General features: G+C 45.6%; 1 long non-coding RNA gene across 1 annotated transcript in view; it reads right to left on the reverse strand.

The window, feature by feature from the left end:
* LOC126185145 (uncharacterized) overlaps positions 1-18,575 on the reverse strand; it is a 111,440-nt gene that overhangs the window by 46,173 nt on the left and 46,692 nt on the right. The window contains exon 2 of the long non-coding RNA XR_007536959.1: positions 7,093-7,165. This is a non-coding gene — a long non-coding RNA (uncharacterized LOC126185145). The remainder of the gene's footprint in view (positions 1-7,092; positions 7,166-18,575) is intronic.

An 18,575-nucleotide genomic window follows, 5' to 3' on the forward strand; every position in this document is an offset into this window, starting at 1 on the left:
GTTTTTATTGCTTATATGAGGACAGAATTGCGCGTTCAGGATTTCTGTCCGTAATGTGAAGTCTCATTTGCTTAAAATAAAATTTAAAGAAACGCATCCTAGTTTAATGTACTGTAATAGTCTGTTTGCTGTAGCAGATGTCTGTTTTTTGTTTAACAGCAGCTGGGTAGATTCAACTGATCTAGCAAATTCATTATAACGATACCGAAGTCATGGTTTACAACGGTATCTGTATAAGGCGTCAGAAAACGTGCAACTCTTCACAGATCATGAAGAAGCAGTGCCTTGCGTTGAAATTCTTTGACTACTGCACAGTGTACAGACATCTTTGAATCAACATGCGGGCGGGTGACAGTAATGATGTTGGATGTTTCTTGTACGTCCACTGAGAAGGTGGTCCTTCCAGCGGTCTCCTCGGAATACGAAGACATTTTGTTGACACCAATCTACATAGGGAGAAATGATCATTGTACTAAAATAAGAGAAGTCAGAGCTCGCACGGAAAGATTTAAGCGTTCGTTTTTTCCGCGCTCTGTTAGAGTGTGGGACGGTAGCCAAATGGTATGAAAGTGGTTGTATGAGACCCTGCTAGGCACTTAAGTGTGAATTGTAGAGTAGTCATGTAGATGTAGAAGACGCTGGTAGTGCAAAGGAAAAACATGTGTGGCTGGGATAGTGTTACTGTGACGAGTGAGGTGGAAGGACGCAGACCTTGATGGCCTCGTGCACAGTTTTGCAGCGATGAGACCTAGCTGTGCTGTTTGCGCGAAATGCATTGCTGCAGTTAATTTTTACTGTCTTTCATAGTTGTTACTTAATTCCCGAGAAATATCCCTAGTTTCCATTTATGTATTGTTTCGTGCCGATTGTAATTTTACATGCAATAGGTACTTGTAGATTCTCTGAATGGGTTTGCTCGCGACGACCACATGACCGTGTGTATCCATTCGATATTTGCCCATCCCTATCTATATCAGGTCTAACTACCCTGCCTCAAATGGAATTGACGGTAAATTCTCGTTTGCAAATGATATTTTGTGAGTATGGCTTGTAGGTAGGTTTTATGCCTAGATGTTTCGTGACATTCTTTTGTTTGGTGTAGTCGGTGACTGCATGAATAGTAGGTCTGATTTTCCTCTGTATACCGCCACACGTGTTTGCTTTGTGTGTATGATCATAAACTTGTTTTTCTTATCATTTCTCTCAAGAGACTAAATTTTTGTATCATCAACTGAATTTTGCCCAGTGGATTAATATGTAGTAAACTGTGATAGTCAATATACTGTTGGTAGGAGCACGATCAGTACCCACACATGTAATTCCTTGATTAAATGTATTGATGTACACAAATTTCTACTCACAAGAGATTTTCACTGTGTTACCGTACCCATTACTACCGACCATCAGAAGCCTATGGCAGGTCATGTGTATTCTATTAAGTCCAGTTGATGGTGCAATAAGCTATTTTTTTCAGCGTTGTATAGTTAAATTCAGAAAGCTGTGACCACATTTAGTACAAATCTTTGTATGTGAATCAGGACTGCAATCCAGTTATCCACCTTTGGAGACAGACAAATGTTTAATCACTGCATCAACGTTTTTTGGGCTTCTATATCTACATCTACGCGACTGCTCTGCAATTCAAGCTTAAATGCCTAGCAAAAGGTTCATCGAACCACTTTCACATTACTGCTCTATCATGCCACAGCCGGCCGGAGTGGCCGAGCGGTTCTAGGCGCTATAGTCTGGAACCGTGCGACCGCTACGGTGGCAGGTTCGAATCCTGCCTCGAGCATGGATGTGTGTGATGTCCTTAGGTTAGTTAGGTTTAAGTAGTTCTAAGTTCTAGGGGCCTGATGACCTCAGCAGTTAAGTCCCATAGTGTTCAGAGCCATTTGAACCATATCATGCCACACAAATCTTTCCGTGCGAGTTCTGATTTCTCCTATTGTATTACAATGAATATTTCTCTCTATGTAGGTGGGTGTCAACAAAATATTTTTGCGTTCAGAGGGGGACGTTGGAGAGTGAAATTTCCTGAAAAGACCTTATCGCAACGAAAAACGCCTTTTTTAAAATGATTGCCACTACAAGTCGCGCATCATATCTGTGATACTCTCCCCTATTTCAGGTCTACACAAATGGTTTCCCCACTACATTATCTACCTAATCGTTCGAATTTAAGTTATTCGTAATTGTAATTCCTGGTTGTTAACTTGAATTGACTGTCTTTATCTCTGTGTGATTTATGGTGTAATCGAAATTTAACGGTTTCCTTTTAGTACTCATGTGGATCACCCCAATCTTTTAATTACTTAGGGTCAAATGCCACTTCTCGCACCATACAGATATCTTGCCTAAATCATTTTAAAATTGGTTTTTCTCTTCTGATGAATTTACTAGACGGTCATCTGCAAACAATCTAAGATGGCTGCTCCGATTGTCTGTCACATCACCCATATAGATTAAAAACAGCAGAGGGCCCACAAAACTTCCTTGGTGAACGCAAGATATCACTTCTGTTTTACTCGATAACTTTCCTTAAATTACTGCGAACTGTGACCTTTCATACAGGAAACCACGTCTCCAGTCGCACAATTGAGACGATATTCCATAGGCACGCAATTCGTTTAGGAGCCGCTTGTGAAGAAAGCTATCAAGAGCCTTCTGGAGCTCGAGAGATATGGAATGAATTTGAGATCCCCTGTCGGTAGCACTCATTAGTTCGTGCAAGTAAAGAGCTAGTTGTGTTTCACAACAACGATATTTTCTGAACCATTGCTGACTGTGTGTCACGGATAGTTTTCCTCGAGGTAATTCATAATGTTCGGACACAGTATATGTGCAAAAATCTTTCTGCAGACTGACATCAGTGATATGGGCCGCCGGCCGGAGTGGCCGAGCGGTTCTAGGCGCTTCAGTCTGGAACTGCGCGACCGCTACGGTCGCAGGTTCGAATCCTGCCTCGGGCATGGATTTGTGTGTTGTCCTTAGGTTAGTTAGGTTTAAGTAGTTCTAAGTTCTAGGGGACTGATGACCTCAGATGTTCAGTTCCATAGTGCTCAGAGCCATGTGAACCATGTGTGATATGGGCCTGTAATTCATCGAATTACTTCTACTTCCTTGTTTGAGTCTTAGTGTGACTTGTGCAACTTGTCACTCTTTAGTTATGAATCTTGCGTCGAGCGAGCGGTTGTATATGATTGTTAAGTGCGAAATATTATATCAGCATACCCTGAAAGAAATCTCATTGGTATACAATTTGGACTGGAGGACTTGTTTTATTAATTGATTTACGCTACTGTGCTTCACCAAGGATATTTACTTCTAACTTACTCATGTTGGCAGCAGTTCTTGATTCGAATTCTGGAATATTTACTTCGTGTTCTTTGGCCAAAGAATTTCGGGAAACTATAGTTAGAAACTCCGCTTTAGTGGCACTATCATCCGTAACATTACCATTTTTATCGCACATGAAGGAACTGATTGTGTATTGTCGTCGGCGTCCTTCACATATGACCAGAATGTCTTGATTTTCTGCCAGATTTCGAGACGGAGTTTGGTTGTGGAAACAATTACAAGCAAGTCGCATTGAAGATCGCACTAAATTTAGAGCTTCTGCAAAATTTCGCAATTTGGGGATTTTGTGTTGTTTTAAATTTTGCATGCTGTTTCCGTTACTTGTGCAACAGTGTTACGATCTGTTTTGTGTCCCATGGTGGCCCATTCCGTATTTGATTAATTTATGTGGTATAAATCTCTCCATTGCTGTCGATACTATTTCTCTGAATTTAACTCACATCTGGTGTAGGCTTACATAGTTAGTTTGGAACGAATGGTGGCCACCTCTTGGGAAGGCGTCAAGCGAATTTTTTACTGCCTTTTTCAATACATGTATTTTGCGTTTGTATTTAGTGGGCTTAGAAGTTATGGTGTTCAGTGTGTCTACAACGACTTTGTGGCCAGTAATCCCTGTATCGTCATAGTTGTCCGTATTTATTCGAGATTATTTGTTGCTAAGAGGTCGAGTTTGTTTCCGCAACACGTAGAGTAGGCTTCTGAACTAAGTATCCAAAATAATTTTCGTAGAAAGCATTAAGTACCATTGCGGATGATGTTTTATACCGACTACCGACACTGAATACGTATATTCGCCAACTTATCGATGTTAGATTAAAGCTACCAACCAATGTAATTGTATGAGTTGGGTGCCTATTTGAAATGAGACTAAAGTCTGAGTTGAACTGTTCAGTCACAGTATCATCTGACTCGGGAGGTCGGTAAAAGGAATCAATTTTTAATTCAATTCGGCAGTCAAGTATAACCTATAACCATACTAAACACAGGAACTATCTACTTCAATTTCACTACAAGATGCTAGAGACGTGTTTGGTGTTTTAAGAGTTAGCGTATCGATCAGTTCTACTGTAAACTAGTTCGCGTCGGCAGGGGAATACTACCCGTGCACCCCGGGTAACGCTAAAGGAGCTAGAACGAATAGGCAGCTAGACCAGATATTGGATTTCCTGGCTACAAACATGCAGACAAATCAAAATCAAAAAGCTTTAAAAAATGGATCTTTTCAGGACCAACTGATTAAAAGACTTGGCCCTTCAGTCCGAGTATGCCATCTAAACATAGAGCTAAAAGCTTGTACCTATCTAAACTCCTTGTAGATAACGATAGTGACAGAGTTCTAATCCAGGAAACACATGCTCCAACTATGGAAGACCTATGCAGAAGAGGTAGGATCCATGGCTACGATCTTATGGGTGCCACATATCACAGTGTGTGTGGTGTTACCACCTATGTAAGGAGCAATATCGAGCATGCTCGTCTCATTTCAACAAATACAGAAAGTGAGATCTACACTCCTGGAAATTGAAATAAGAACACCGTGAATTCATTGTCCCAGGAAGGGGAAACTTTATTGACACATTCCTGGGGTCAGATACATCACACAGGCAACCACAGGCACATAGACACAGGCAACAGAGCATGCACAATGTCGGCACTAGTACAGTGTACATCCACCTTTCGCAGCAATGCAGGTTGCTATTCTCCCATGGAGACGATCGTAGAGATGCTGGATGTAGTCCTGTGGAACGGCTTGCCATGCCATTTCCACCTGGCGCCTCAGTTGGACCAGCGTACGTGCTGGGCGTGCAGACCGCGTGAGACGACGCTTCATCCAGTCCCAAACATGCTCAATGGGGGACAGATCCGGAGATCTTGCTGGCCAGCGTAGTTGACTTACACCTTCTAGAGCACGTTGGGTGGCACGGGATACATGCGGACGTGCATTGTCCTGTTGGAACAGCAAGTTCCCTTGCCGGTCTAGGAATGGTAGAACGATGGGTTCGATGACGGTTTGGATGTACCGTGCACTATTCAGTGTCCCCTCGACGATCACCAGTGGTGTACGGCCAGTGTAGGAGATCGCTCCCCACACCACGATGCCGGGTGTTGGCCCTGTGTGCCTTGGTCGTATGCAGTCCTGATTGTGGCACTCACCTGCACGGCGCCAAACACGCATACGACCATCATTGGCACCAAGGCAGAAGCGACTCTCATCGCTGAAGACGACACGTCTCCATTCGTCCCTCCATTCACGCCTGTCGCGACACCACTGGAGGCGGGCTGCACGATGTTGGGGCGTGAGCGGAAGACGGCCTAACGGTGTGCGGGACCGTAGCCCAGCTTCATGGAGACGGTTGCGAATGGTCCTCGCCGATACCCCAGGAGCAACAGTGTCCCTAATTTGCTGGGAAGTGGCGGTGCGGGCCCCTACGGCACTGCGTAGGATCCTACGGTCTTGGCGTGCATCCGTGCGTCGCTGCGGTCCGGTCCCAGGTCGACGGGCACGTGCACCTTCCGCCGACCACTGGCGACAACATCGATGTACTGTGGAGACCTCACGCCCCACGTGTTGAGCAATTCGGCGGTACGTCCACCCGGCCTCCCGCATGCCTACTATACGCCCTCGCTCAAAGTCCGTCAACTGCACATACGGTTCACGTCCACGCTGTCGCGGCATGCTACCAGTGTTAAAGACTGCGATGGAGCTCCGTATGCCACGGCAAACTGGCTGACACTGACGGCGGAGGTGCACAAATGCTGCGCAGCTAGCGCCATTCGACGGCCAACACCGCGGTTCCTGGTGTGTCCGCTGTGCCGTGCGTGTGATCATTGCTTGTACAGCCCTCTCGCAGTGTCCGGAGCAAGTATGGTGGGTCTGACCTACCGGTGTCAATGTGTTCTTTTTTCCATTTCCAGGAGTGTATTATGTCTGTACGCAAGTGGAGGAGACCATTATAAATTATATTTATAAGCCACCAAATGTGCCGTGGCCACTGGATGTTCTGTCAATTACTGCCCATCCATCGATTTATGCTGGAGATTTTAATAGTCACCACGGGCACTGGAACTATGCACGTGACAATGAGTGTGGTATTGCACTCAACGACTGAGCTGAAAATGAAAATCTATACCTGGCTTATGATGCAAAGGATTTGGGAACTTTCAGATCTCTGCCTTGTGTCCTGGGACTGCACCCAGTACCTATATCCAGAGAGGTCATACCTAATTTCCCACACAGCCAGCTCTCTGTCCCAATAGCGAGATCTGTACCGCGACCCAGACGGAATTTCGGCAGGGCTGATTGGCGGAGCTTTGCTATCTAGATAAATATATCTGTTTTATTCCACCGGAACATAGAAACTACCCTCGTTTCGTCGGGGCTGTACTTACTGCTGCTAAGACGTTTATCCCTCGTGGGTACAGAAAGGAATATATACCAGGCTGGAAAGAACATTGTGAAGAACTTTATGAACAGTATAGAGAAACTGGTGACAGAGATATTGCAGACCACCTCATCCAAAGTCTTGACGCAGCTAGAAGCGTACGTTGTCAGATGCTAGAAACCGTAAACTTCAGGCATTCAAATAGAAAGGGATGGAGCCTTCTGCGTAAGCTTGGAGTAGCCTCCAATAAACCCGGTATTTCAGGTAACCAAATCGCTAAGCATATAATTGGAACACCTAGATCATCGAGTGACAAACAACATACTTCTAAAATGAAACAAGAACTCACCTCTCTAAAAGCTCACTGCCCAAATGAATCCAGTTTTTCTTCACCATTTACACTGACTGAGTTGGATGAGACCCTGAAACAAATTAACATGGTAAAGCACCTGGTCTGGATAATATGCACCCGAAATTTCTATTAAACATGTGTAATGGTGGAAAAAAATGGCTCGTCCGCTTCTTCTCCAACATCCTAGATAGTGGATCACTACCCAACGAGCTAAAGAGAACAAAAATAGTGGCAAATTTGAAACCAGGTAAACTAGCTGACCACCCTCTAAGTTTCAGACCAATTTCCCTTTTGAGCTGTATTTAAAAACTCTTGGAGAGGCTCATCTACAATAGAATTAGCGGTTTCGTTCTGGAACATATCTCAGCTGAGCAAGCGGGTTTCAGGCCACAGAGAAGTTGCTGCGACCAGGTACTGGCCCTAACAACTTTCATATAGGCTGGCTTCCAAGAAAACGTGAAGACTTCTGTCGCGTTCATAGACCTAACAGCGGCATATGACACAGTCTAGGGAGAAGGGATAATATACAAATTACTAAAAACAATCAGATGCCGAAAAACTGTAACTCTCATGTACACCATGATAAACAATAGATATTTCCGTTATCACTTGGGAGAAAATGTGAGTAAGGAGATGAAATAAAGTAATGGTTTACCTCAGGGCTCCGTCTTAGCCCCCCTATTTTTCAACCTATGTAGCTCTGATCTACCCAACACCAGGTCCACAAAATTCTGCTACGCGGGCGACATCGCTCTTGCTTGTAGAACCAAGGATCTTGGAGGAGCGGAGACAATTCTCATAGAAGATCTAGCCGTTATGAGGACCTATTTTAGAAAGTGGCGAATTAAACCCAGTAGAAGTGAAACTGAAGTATGTACATTCCATCTGACAAACAAACAAGCTAACGCGGAGCTCAGAGTGAAACAAAACGGAAACACTGTTTGCCACAACAAGTTCCCAAAGTACCTTGGTGTCACCCTTGTCCGCACCCTTTCGTATAGAAAACATCTTGAAAATACTGTTGCCAAGATAAAAACTCGTAACAATATTATTTAAAAATTGAGTGGAACGACATGGGAAGCTTCAGCAGAAACCCTGCGCACATCATCAATTGCGCTGGTCTTCTCAGCAGCCGAGTATTGTGCTCGGGTGTGGCTAAACAGCTGCCACACCAACTTGATCGACGTCCAGTTGAACCGCACTATGCAGTTCATAACTGCGGCAATCCCACCAACACCGACTTATTGATTTCTTCTACTGAGCAACATCGATCCACCAGCAATCCGCAGAAACGAGGCCTTGGTTAGGGAATATCGCAAGCTACAGGAGAACCTCGAATTACCCATACAGGAAGACATACCGAGTTTACGACGAAATGGACTCCGTTCAAGAAATCCACTTTTACGGCAAGCACAAGAGCTAGATGCCAGTGATACTGGGGTGAAACACCTGTGGAACCAGAGCTGTCAACTTATTGAAAATCCAGAAGAGCGTGAGTGGTTACAAAAGTGTAATGTGATACTGCTGGCACGGAACTCGACAGGAAACTGTGGGTCAAATTGAACAGAGCTCCCACTGGGCATGGACGATGCGCAGAATCTCCGGTTTGTGACTGTGGGGCACGTTCCTACTAGGGGAGTTGGAGTGACCTCATGAAAGCTGATGATTTTATATGGATTAGGAATCTAGATATTGACATTTAGATAGTTTTATGCGTAGTTTTTCATTTTAATATTCCTGTTATGTATACTATTACCAATGTTATATACCTGTAATTTTAAACTGAATGTGAGCCATACCAATAAATAAAAACCGTACACAGGGATAAATATCATCCGCTAAGTCACAATGCACGAAAGGGTGGGTGGAGTTTTCGTGACAGACGGTCATTGAAAAGAAGTGCGACTCAAAATATGAGAACGATAGCTGCAAAAGTCACAGCAGATTTGAATGTCACACTCGCGAATCCGTCCGCAGGAAAACAACACGAAAACTTCTCCTTAAGCTGGAAATTTCAGCACGAGCTGGAATTACAAAATCGCATGTCAGTGATACAAATGCATTTACCAGGAAAACATGGTACTAAAGCCATAAAACCTGGTGTTTAAAGCAATGGAAGAAATTCATTTGGTTAGATAAATCTTGTTTCACATTGTTTCTCACTTCCTAACTAATATCCGTCCCAAGAGAGAATCATGGCGTAGTTCAAGGGCAATTTGGGGAGTCAGATCGTGGTATTCTATGGGCTCCATCGTTACTCAACAACGCCACATTAATACCAAGGAGTATGTGACCATTTTGGCTTATCGGATCCATCCCATGGTAGTATGTTTGTTCCTCAATGGTGATGCTGTGTTCCAAAGCACCAGGAGCCTTATCCACACAGCTTACATCGTCCAGGACTGGTTTTGTGAGCACGAGGATGAATTTTGGTTCAAATGGCTCTGAGCACTATGGGACTTAACAACTGAGGTCATCAGTCCCCTAGAACTTAGAACTACTTAAACCTAACTAACCTGCCGGCCGAAGTGGCCGATCGGTTCTAGGCGCTACAGTTTGGAACCGTGCGACCGCTACGGTCGCAGGTTCGAATCCTGCCTCGGGCATGGATGTGTGTGATGTCCTTAGGTTAGTTAGGTTTAATTAGTTCTAAGTTCTAGGGGACTCATGACCACAGCAGTTAAGTCCAGCCATTTTTGAACCTAACTAACCTAAGGACATCACACACATACATGCCCGAGGCAGGATTCGAACCCTCGATCGTAGCGGTCGCGCGGTTCCAGACTGAAGCGCCTAGAACCGCTCGGCCACACCGGCCGGCAGGATGAATTTTCGCAACTTCCATGACAGCCACGATCACAAGTATTATTAAATCTTTGTTGACAACTTTGGAGAGAAGGGTGAGTGATCGCTATCCATCTCAATCATCGTTACCTAAACTTACCACTATTTTGCAGGAAGAATGGTAAAATATTCCCTTGGAAACCATGAAAGAACTGTATTTATGCATTCCGAGACGGTTGTAACCTGTTTGGAATACCAACGGGTTTCCTACGCCGTATTCAGGATGGTAGTATTATAGGGATTCACTGGCTGTGACCCCCACGCGGGTTCAGGACGGGCGGGCGGCGAGGCGGTGGTGAGGATCTGTGTCACCCCCGTGGCGTCACTGAAAGATCATTATATTAATATTCGTTTATTGTTGAAAATTTTAGAGGGATTCAATCTCCTCCTCGGCCCGGCGTGGTAGCAGCCGTGCTACGCCGGCCTTGTAGGAACGCGCTGAGGGGCGCCTAGGTGCCTGCAGTCGAAACACCTGATGTTGCCCGCTGTCTGTTAGACAGATTCCGGCAGGAGGAGTTGCGGTCGGCGCGTCCGCACAGCCTGGCGTCGTGGCGTGACTGTGGACGTCCGCCGAAGCCGCAGTACCCTCGTTGAGTATAATTTCGTTTAGACTTTCCCCAGTAATCTGCAAACCCCTGATGACGGCTGTGATGACGAGAAGACGGAAGTCGCGAAAGCTAGACGGAGGACAACCCAAGGGGCAGTCCCAGAGCACAGCTCGTAAGTGTTACACTCACGGCCAAGCAGTGGCAGCACCAGGCGCCATGCTCCCACGTCTAACAGCTTGTAGTGAGGCAGATCAGTTTTTCATCCACGAACATTTGCCCAGCCCTCATCTTCAGTCAGTCATTGTTGTGACCAACGGGAATGGCAGCTCGCAGTGTTCCAGTTCTCCCCACTGCGGGATGGTTGCGGAATCGTAGAAGTACGCTTCAAACTGGCAGCGGCTGGCAACACTTCACAGTATGTCACCAGGTCAATCTGCAACTAATAGAGCTGACTTTCCTTTGGTATCAGTGATGCTGACCTAACGTGGTGTGCTCTGAGTGAAAGAAAAGAAATGTTATATAGTGGTGGATGATGTGATTTCATCCCTCTACCCCCCCTCCCGAACCGGTGTGCTCCAGATTTTCAAGGCTGTCAGCTTTCTGTGCTGGACTGATGTTTGGTTTCAGAGCGTTCTTGTATGATAGGCGTTCTGGTGTAGGCTTTAGGTGTTGCTCAACGCTGCCCCGCTAACAGAATACGTCACAACTCCTTTGGAATGACGTCATGGTGCTGAAACAGGTGTTCTTGGCGCTGTCTCTCGCACAGTGTGTGGAAATGTACTCTGCGCTTGTTTATGTTTCGGTGCCCCCTGCCGGCCGGGGTGGCCGAGCGGTTCTAGGCGCTACAGTCTGAAACCGCGTGACCGCTACGGTCGCAGGTTCGAATCCTGCCTCGGGCATGGATGTGTGTGATGTCCTTAGGTTAGTTAGGTTTAAGTAGTTCTGTTCTAGGGGACTGATGACCTCAGAAGTTAAGTCCCATAGTGCTCAGAGCCATTTGAACCATTTTGGTGCCCCCTGAGTGTTTGTACTTGTTACGCAACTACTGAGTATTGTGCAGGTGCGCTACAGCTCAAAAGTTTTATTTTTCACCCTAACACTATTCTGCTGTGAAACATTCCTCTATTCTTTATTAAATTCGTCCCGAGTTTTTGCATTCAGATCCTCCTTTATCTTCATAATTATTCTGCCCATTATTTGAAACTTTTCCTTCTAAGTAAAGCTAATTCCACAAAGTATGATCGCTTTTATGTAATTCCTTAATCTTACCCGTTATTTAATAATGCGTAGATGTATGACGGTAATTATTTACTACGTATTACTTCTTGTCACATTAGTAAATCAGGCAACACGTAATCCATGTACAGGTAATTCTGGGTGTCGTTCAGACTTTCGATAGCAAAAGATGCTAAATATGCAAATGGCGACCAGAATCGCTACAGTAACAGTACTGCAGCTGAAATTCTTACATTTGTATTATGGTTACCCTGCACCCCCCGGTACGGCTGGATGTCTTGCAACACCTCTTCTGCAGAAATCTGCCCCTTATTCAGGCTATAAATTTATCTAACGAGTGAAAGATATCTTGGTATAAGGCATCATTCAAAAATATCAGGTTCTGAACTGGTAGTATTTCCAGTGGTTTGTCTGGCCAAAACAGCAAACGGTATGCCAATTCAGTCATTGCTGTACCTGTAATCGTGGCTGGAAGGCGAAAGGTTTATTAGGATACAATTGTCCCTGATTTCCATCTTAGTACTACCTTACGGCTACCCCTTCTCGTAACAGCTGAGCATTATAACGTCTGAGGTGAATGTTGAAAAAAATCCAATGTGCACCCATTCTCTGAAAAGGTGGATAGGGAGTTAGCAGTTCCATTTGATACTCTGTTGCTTCAGATTTCCCCAGGAACAACTGCACCCCACACGCTTGTATATCATTCCAGACCACCGTGGTTGAACAGACTGTGATAGTCTCTTGCTGGCAATCCTGTAGCTCTTCCGGTGACATTAGAGTGTATGTTTCCCTGTTTCCCGAGACTATTACCAGTTCGCTGGTTCGTACTCGTGCTCACTTTTCTACTGTGCGCTACTTCACCGCTTAAGATTGTACCATCAAACATTGGTACTAGGCATTCATACCTACTACTAGAAAACGTACTGATATATCAATACTTGCACCATCCGCATTAACTTCGACGACGGACATGTGATAAAACTGCTCCAGGCTGCCTTCAGTTGGTTCCGTTACGCGCTGTAACTCTGTCATAAAGTCCTTTTGTGCTCTCCACGGTCAGGCTAGGAACTACTGCAGCAGCAATAGTGTAGAATTCAGTTGCTCGTGTATGGCATGGCACTTCAGAGAAACGAGTTTCTTGTCACTTCCCTCCCTCATTCGTAAAACAAGATGCATAAGAAAAGCACTACTGAACAATATAATAATGCCAACTCCTAACTCACTCAATACAAAACAAGGAACAAGCTCCCCACAATACAATAGTGCAAAACTCAATGGTTCAGAAGCAACAAGACTGAAATACACACAGACGCAAATGAAACTAAATACTGTTTATCTACCACTTGGTCTTAGTGCATACGACAGGCTACGTGTCCTTATCATTCTTAACTACTGTCTTCTTTGCCTTCGTAGACACTTTATTCTGGCCGGCCGGTGTGGCCGTGCGGTTCTAGGCGCTTCAGTCTGAAACCGCGTGACCGCTACGGTCGCAGGTTTGAATCCTGCCTCGGGCATGGATGTGTGTGATGTCCTTAGGTTAGTTACGTTTAAGTAGTTCTAAGTTCTAGGGGACTGATGACCACATAGTGCTCAGAGCCATTTGAGCCACTTTATTCTGTACCACCTGTGATGATGGAATTTGTGGCAAACCTTCTACCATTCCACTGAAGGGTTTGACCAGTCCAACGTGAATAACAACAGATCCCTTCGCTGGAAGCTGCACCTACCCATTTATCGGTGATTTCATCTCTATCATTTGATATGGACCCCGATACTTAGTTAAAAATTTCTTTGTTCTGCTTTTCGGTGTATAAGGTTTTGGCGCTAAAACCAACGGGCCTAGTAAATATAGCGGATATTTCCGGTACGCTACTCCGTCTTTTCCTGATATTCTAGTGCCTCCATATTCGTCCGTTTGACCTTCTGCCAAGCCTCTCTTGAGCATTTCGCGAACTTCTTCACCGATTCCTCATTACCACCTAATTTAGTCTTCAGAACCTTGAAAGAAAATGGCATAGTTCTACCATACACCACTTGTACACATGTGTGCTTTAGAATTTCAAACCGAGACAACGTATTGAAGACGTGTGTCCCAATTATCATGCTGACTATTTAGGTAATGACTCAGAGTATTAGAAATTGTTCGATGAACCCTCTTGGTACGTCCATTCACTTGTGGGTGGAAGGGGCTAGCACGATTTTTTCGGATACGAAGCAGGCGGCACAACTGCTTCAACGGATCTGACATGTCCGTGATCTGTAATTATAGTATCAAAAACACCAAATTTTTAATCGTCGCATTTGCCACTGTTCTTGCTCGCTGGTCCGGAATCACTACCATTGCTACGAACCGAGAATAATGGCGTATAATTGTCAGAATATATCTATTTCCAGCTGCTGTCCTATTAAATGGTCCAGGGATATATAAACTGAGATTCGATGCTTCCAGCACTCTTTGCGCAGAAGACACGCAGTCTTTCGCATACTGCTCAACACCTTGTTTTCTGGTCCTCCACCAAAATTTCTCAGCTACGGACCTATCTGCTGTTCTACGCCCACCCTGAACTGCCAACAGATGGTGGTCTGCCTATCGTAGTACTTTGTTCCCAAACGATGCGGGAACCACGACACGCTGTCCACATTTCGTTCTTCTGTACAGCAAGCTGTCGTGCGTCTCAAAATGTGGCGGCAACCTAAAGGCCCGACAGTCTGTGTCTGCTGCTTGTGCCTTCTGCCACTCTGACAAGCTTCTGCCTTGTGTTTGCAGAGTTCCAATCTTCTGCTTAGCGTGTCCGCATTTGTGTGTTTTTTCCCTTGTTTGGGCACCACTTCACCCATGCCTTCTTTATCTTTGCCTTGCAAGTGTTTAACTTTCTCACATAGTGAAGAACTGCTAAAAGTTCGCTTGTGGCAATAGTCGTCACTCGACCTATCAATATAGTCTTCCTCTAGGCACTCAAACTGGCAACCATTAGGCCCTTCGGTAGACTAACCTGGTTTATCCCAAAAATTGTCCAAATTTATGGGAACCATAAATTGTCCCTCTATATCCACAACGAGTAATATGCTCCAGAGCCTCATACAACGCAACTTACCTAATTTCTCAGTGTAGTCCAATGGTTCTACTATGCACAACAGTTCCCTTGGTAAGTCCATACTTACGCCAGCACAGATCTGTTTTCCAGTACCTGCTGGTATGTTATCTCACAAATTAACTTTTAATGTACTTGCAAGCAGTTTAGCTGGTAACTCCTTAACTCCTTCATGACAGACACACCTTGTGATATTATCTTACTAGAAGCTCTCTCCTCGAATGGAAACTACGTTCCACCGAACTCGATCATATGTCATCCAAGAATTGCGCAGTATCCCTCGCCAACGTGTGACAATTCCATATGCTTCTTAAAACTTTTAGCCCCAGTGCTAAAGCTGAGCAATGTTGTTCCCAATGATTTCACCTCACTGTTGCCCACTCCACGCACTCTATACCGTTGAGACGAAAGTCGCTTTCCACCCAGGGGATCCTTACGAATAACTGACACACGTGCTCCTCTGTGCACCTGTTCCTTGTAATTCAATGTGCCAAGCCAGCAGCAGTGCGTCTCTGCACAAGTCCTTGCAGTACACCATTTAATTGGGAATCGAATCTCATCACACTCGAAACATTGCTGCTGGCGGCATCGCTTTCTGACGTGGCCCAGCTGTCCACATGTGTAACACTTGACTCCAGAGGAGACGACACCACGGTCACTCCTTTTGTGCGATATTGATCTCTTCCAGCTTTGCGTCAATCCTGGTAACCGAAGACAAATCACAAGGATTTTCCATCCTCACTCCTCATGACATATCCACCGAAATACCCCTTACAAATACATCCAAGGCCATATTCTCTGCTTACCGCAAGAGGACTCGATCTGTCTCTCCGTTGTGCGTCAATTTGTATGTCTGCGAGTTCACTTTACGAATTTTGTCAGAGAATGCCTCTCCCGACTGAATGTTCTCCTGTGTTTATCAAATGAGTTTTTCCCTGAAAAGTCTGGCACTATTTTGCTTACTATATCGCTGGACCAGCCCTTTAGCCAGCTGGTCAAATACTAAGTGTTTCATGTTAACGTGACATACGTTTTCGTGGCACCCACTAACCTTAGCGTAACTGTATAGACACACGTTTCCTCAGACCAATTCCCTAAGTTAGCTGCTGTTATAGTATCGAAGCAGCCTGCGTACTCGGATCGCCAGACAAGCAATCAGACCAGTCGTATTAATGCGTTTTATTACAATAAGAGCAGTTACAACACTTAACTTGGGGAATTACACTGATGTGTCACAAGCAAAGGGCGACATACAAAATAAAGAATCTTCTCCGTATAGACAATCCCATGCTACATAGAGAGTACATATATGTTCATATGTGTGTGAAATCTTATGGGACTTGACTGCTAAGGTCATCAGTCCCTAAGCTTACACACTACTTAACCTAAATGATCCTAAGGACAAACACACACACCCATGCCCGAGGGAGGACTCGAACCTCCGCCGGGACCAGCCGCACAGTCCGTCTGCAGCGCCTTAGAGAGTACAAGCGAAGTGACTAGAGTTGACGCTGCTCTCTAAGTCTCTAATTTTGAAGCTGCTATTGAACTGGGCCGTCACCAGTCGGTCGCGGTGCTTATGTCCTCTTCACATAGGAGCCACTGCTGTCGCGTTGTCGTCCTGGAGGGAGGTCCGGTCAGCATACGATTGGCTGACTTCTTCTCACAGCCTTCCCTTCTCTGTCGTTCCCAACTGGCATGCTGGCGCTTGACTTTACGCCCGAACAGCTGTCATCAACAAAGACCAACATACCCTCAGATATCTTTCCAGAAAAAGGCGGAATGGGACTAGCTGCCATAGAATCAATGGACGAAACAGATATGTTCACTAATGTCTTGCTATCCCCCCGCTGGGATTGCGTCCTTCGACTCAAGACTTGTAACGCTTCCAGTTCCTTCTGCAACTTCTCATTAACCCAGTTTTGTCCTCGAGTAACATGGCTGACTGACTCTTCAAAACTTCAACGGCTTCGCTTACACTTGCTGCACGCGTTTCTGATAGTTGTGTAACCTCCGTTCTGAATGATACAAGGGGCGTTCAGTCAGTAATTCAACACATTCTTTTCTAAAAGCAGGTTTTTTTTCAGAATTACAATACACCATATTATTGTCCACTCCTTTGCTTACAAAATCCCATTTTTCAGCATATTCTCCTTTCAGTGTCACCCCCAGTAGCTGAGTGGTCAGCGCGACAGAATGTCAATCCCAAGGGCCTGGGTTCGATTCCCGGCTGGGTCGAAGATTTTCTCCGCTCAGAGACTGGGTGTTGTGTTGTCCTAATCATCATAATTTCATCCCCATCGACGCGCAAGTCGCCAAAGTGGCGTCAAATCGAAATACTTGCACCCGGCGAACAGTCTACCCGACGGGAGGTCTCGTCACACGACATTTAGATTCGTTCAGTGTGATGGCCTTACGCCACCTTACTGGGAGTGCCTGTATGCCCGCAAGGTAAGCAGTCTATTGGTCGACGTCGGAGCCAACGTCTTGCTCCGTCAATAACCTCCCCATCAACCATATACTGCTCCCAACGGAGTGCGTTCTTCACTGGGCCAAACAGATGGCAGTCGGAAGGTGCGAAATCCGGGTTGTACGGCGGATGAGGAAGAAAAGTCCAATGAAGCTTTGTGAGCTCCTCTCGGGTGCACAGACTTGCGTTGCAAGCGATTCTGTACGGATGGTCCTTCGTTGTTGTATAACGTCCTCTGTTAGGTGGCGAGGGACACAGCGGCAAAAGTGTTGCATTACCTACTGAACGCCCCTCGTACTATGGAACAAATTAGAACCTGGTACACTGACATTATATCAATAAGCAAAACATTTACACTGATCTTTCCTCCGCATCTTGGCGCTATCGTACTCACTGGACTACTATGCTTCGTGGCCGAACTCCCTACAAATATAACAAGTTACCGGTACTGCCCTAGTCCAAGGTAATTCATATCCAGACAAATTACAACACTGGCACCGACTCGGCCGTAAATATTCCTCTCTACAGCTATCCCGGAACTGCAACAGATCTGTAGGTTCCTGTGATCTAAACAATGTCAGTCGTAAGTTTGTATGAATACCCTTTCGACTCGGCATGACGTCAGAACAAAAGGATAAAGAAAACAGGTCAACAAAAATTGGTCACGCACCGCACCGCATAATGCCAGATGTCGATGATGGCTGCTGATGTGCAAGTGTGCTTCCCCTGTGTGGCGGAAGCCGACATAAGCACTTCTGACTTAAAGTTATAGGCGTTCACTGCATGTGCCCCCCTACACGGATACAGGCGAGACGGTGGTGTGGACCTGTGTCACGCCTAAGTTGCCAATGAGACAGCATTAAACTGACATCCATTTATTACTGAGAATATTACAGTAATTCAGTGTTCTCCTCAATGTGGCCTGGTATCAACCATGCTGCGTCCGCGTCGCAGGAACGCACTGAGTGGCGCGTCAGTGCCTGCCTTGGAATCTGCAGTCGAAGGACCTGATATTGCCCGCGGTCAGTCTCGCGCCTCGTTCAGGGCGGAACGGCGGTCAGCGCATCCGCTCAGCCTTGCGTGACTCTGGACTTCCGCCGAAGCCTCAGTGCTTTCGTTGAGCGTAGTTTCACTTAGGCTTGTCCCCAGTAATCCGCATATCCCTGACGACGGTTGTCGTGATGGCGAGAAGGCGGAAATGCCAACAGCAACACGGACAGCCCGAGGGGCGGTCCCAGCGTACAGCCTGTACGGCTGTGCACGCATTGCCAACGATTGTCGGCACCAGGC

The sequence above is a fragment of the Schistocerca cancellata genome, chromosome 4, assembly GCF_023864275.1.
Source record: "Schistocerca cancellata isolate TAMUIC-IGC-003103 chromosome 4, iqSchCanc2.1, whole genome shotgun sequence".
Lineage (NCBI taxonomy): Eukaryota > Metazoa > Arthropoda > Insecta > Orthoptera > Acrididae > Schistocerca > Schistocerca cancellata.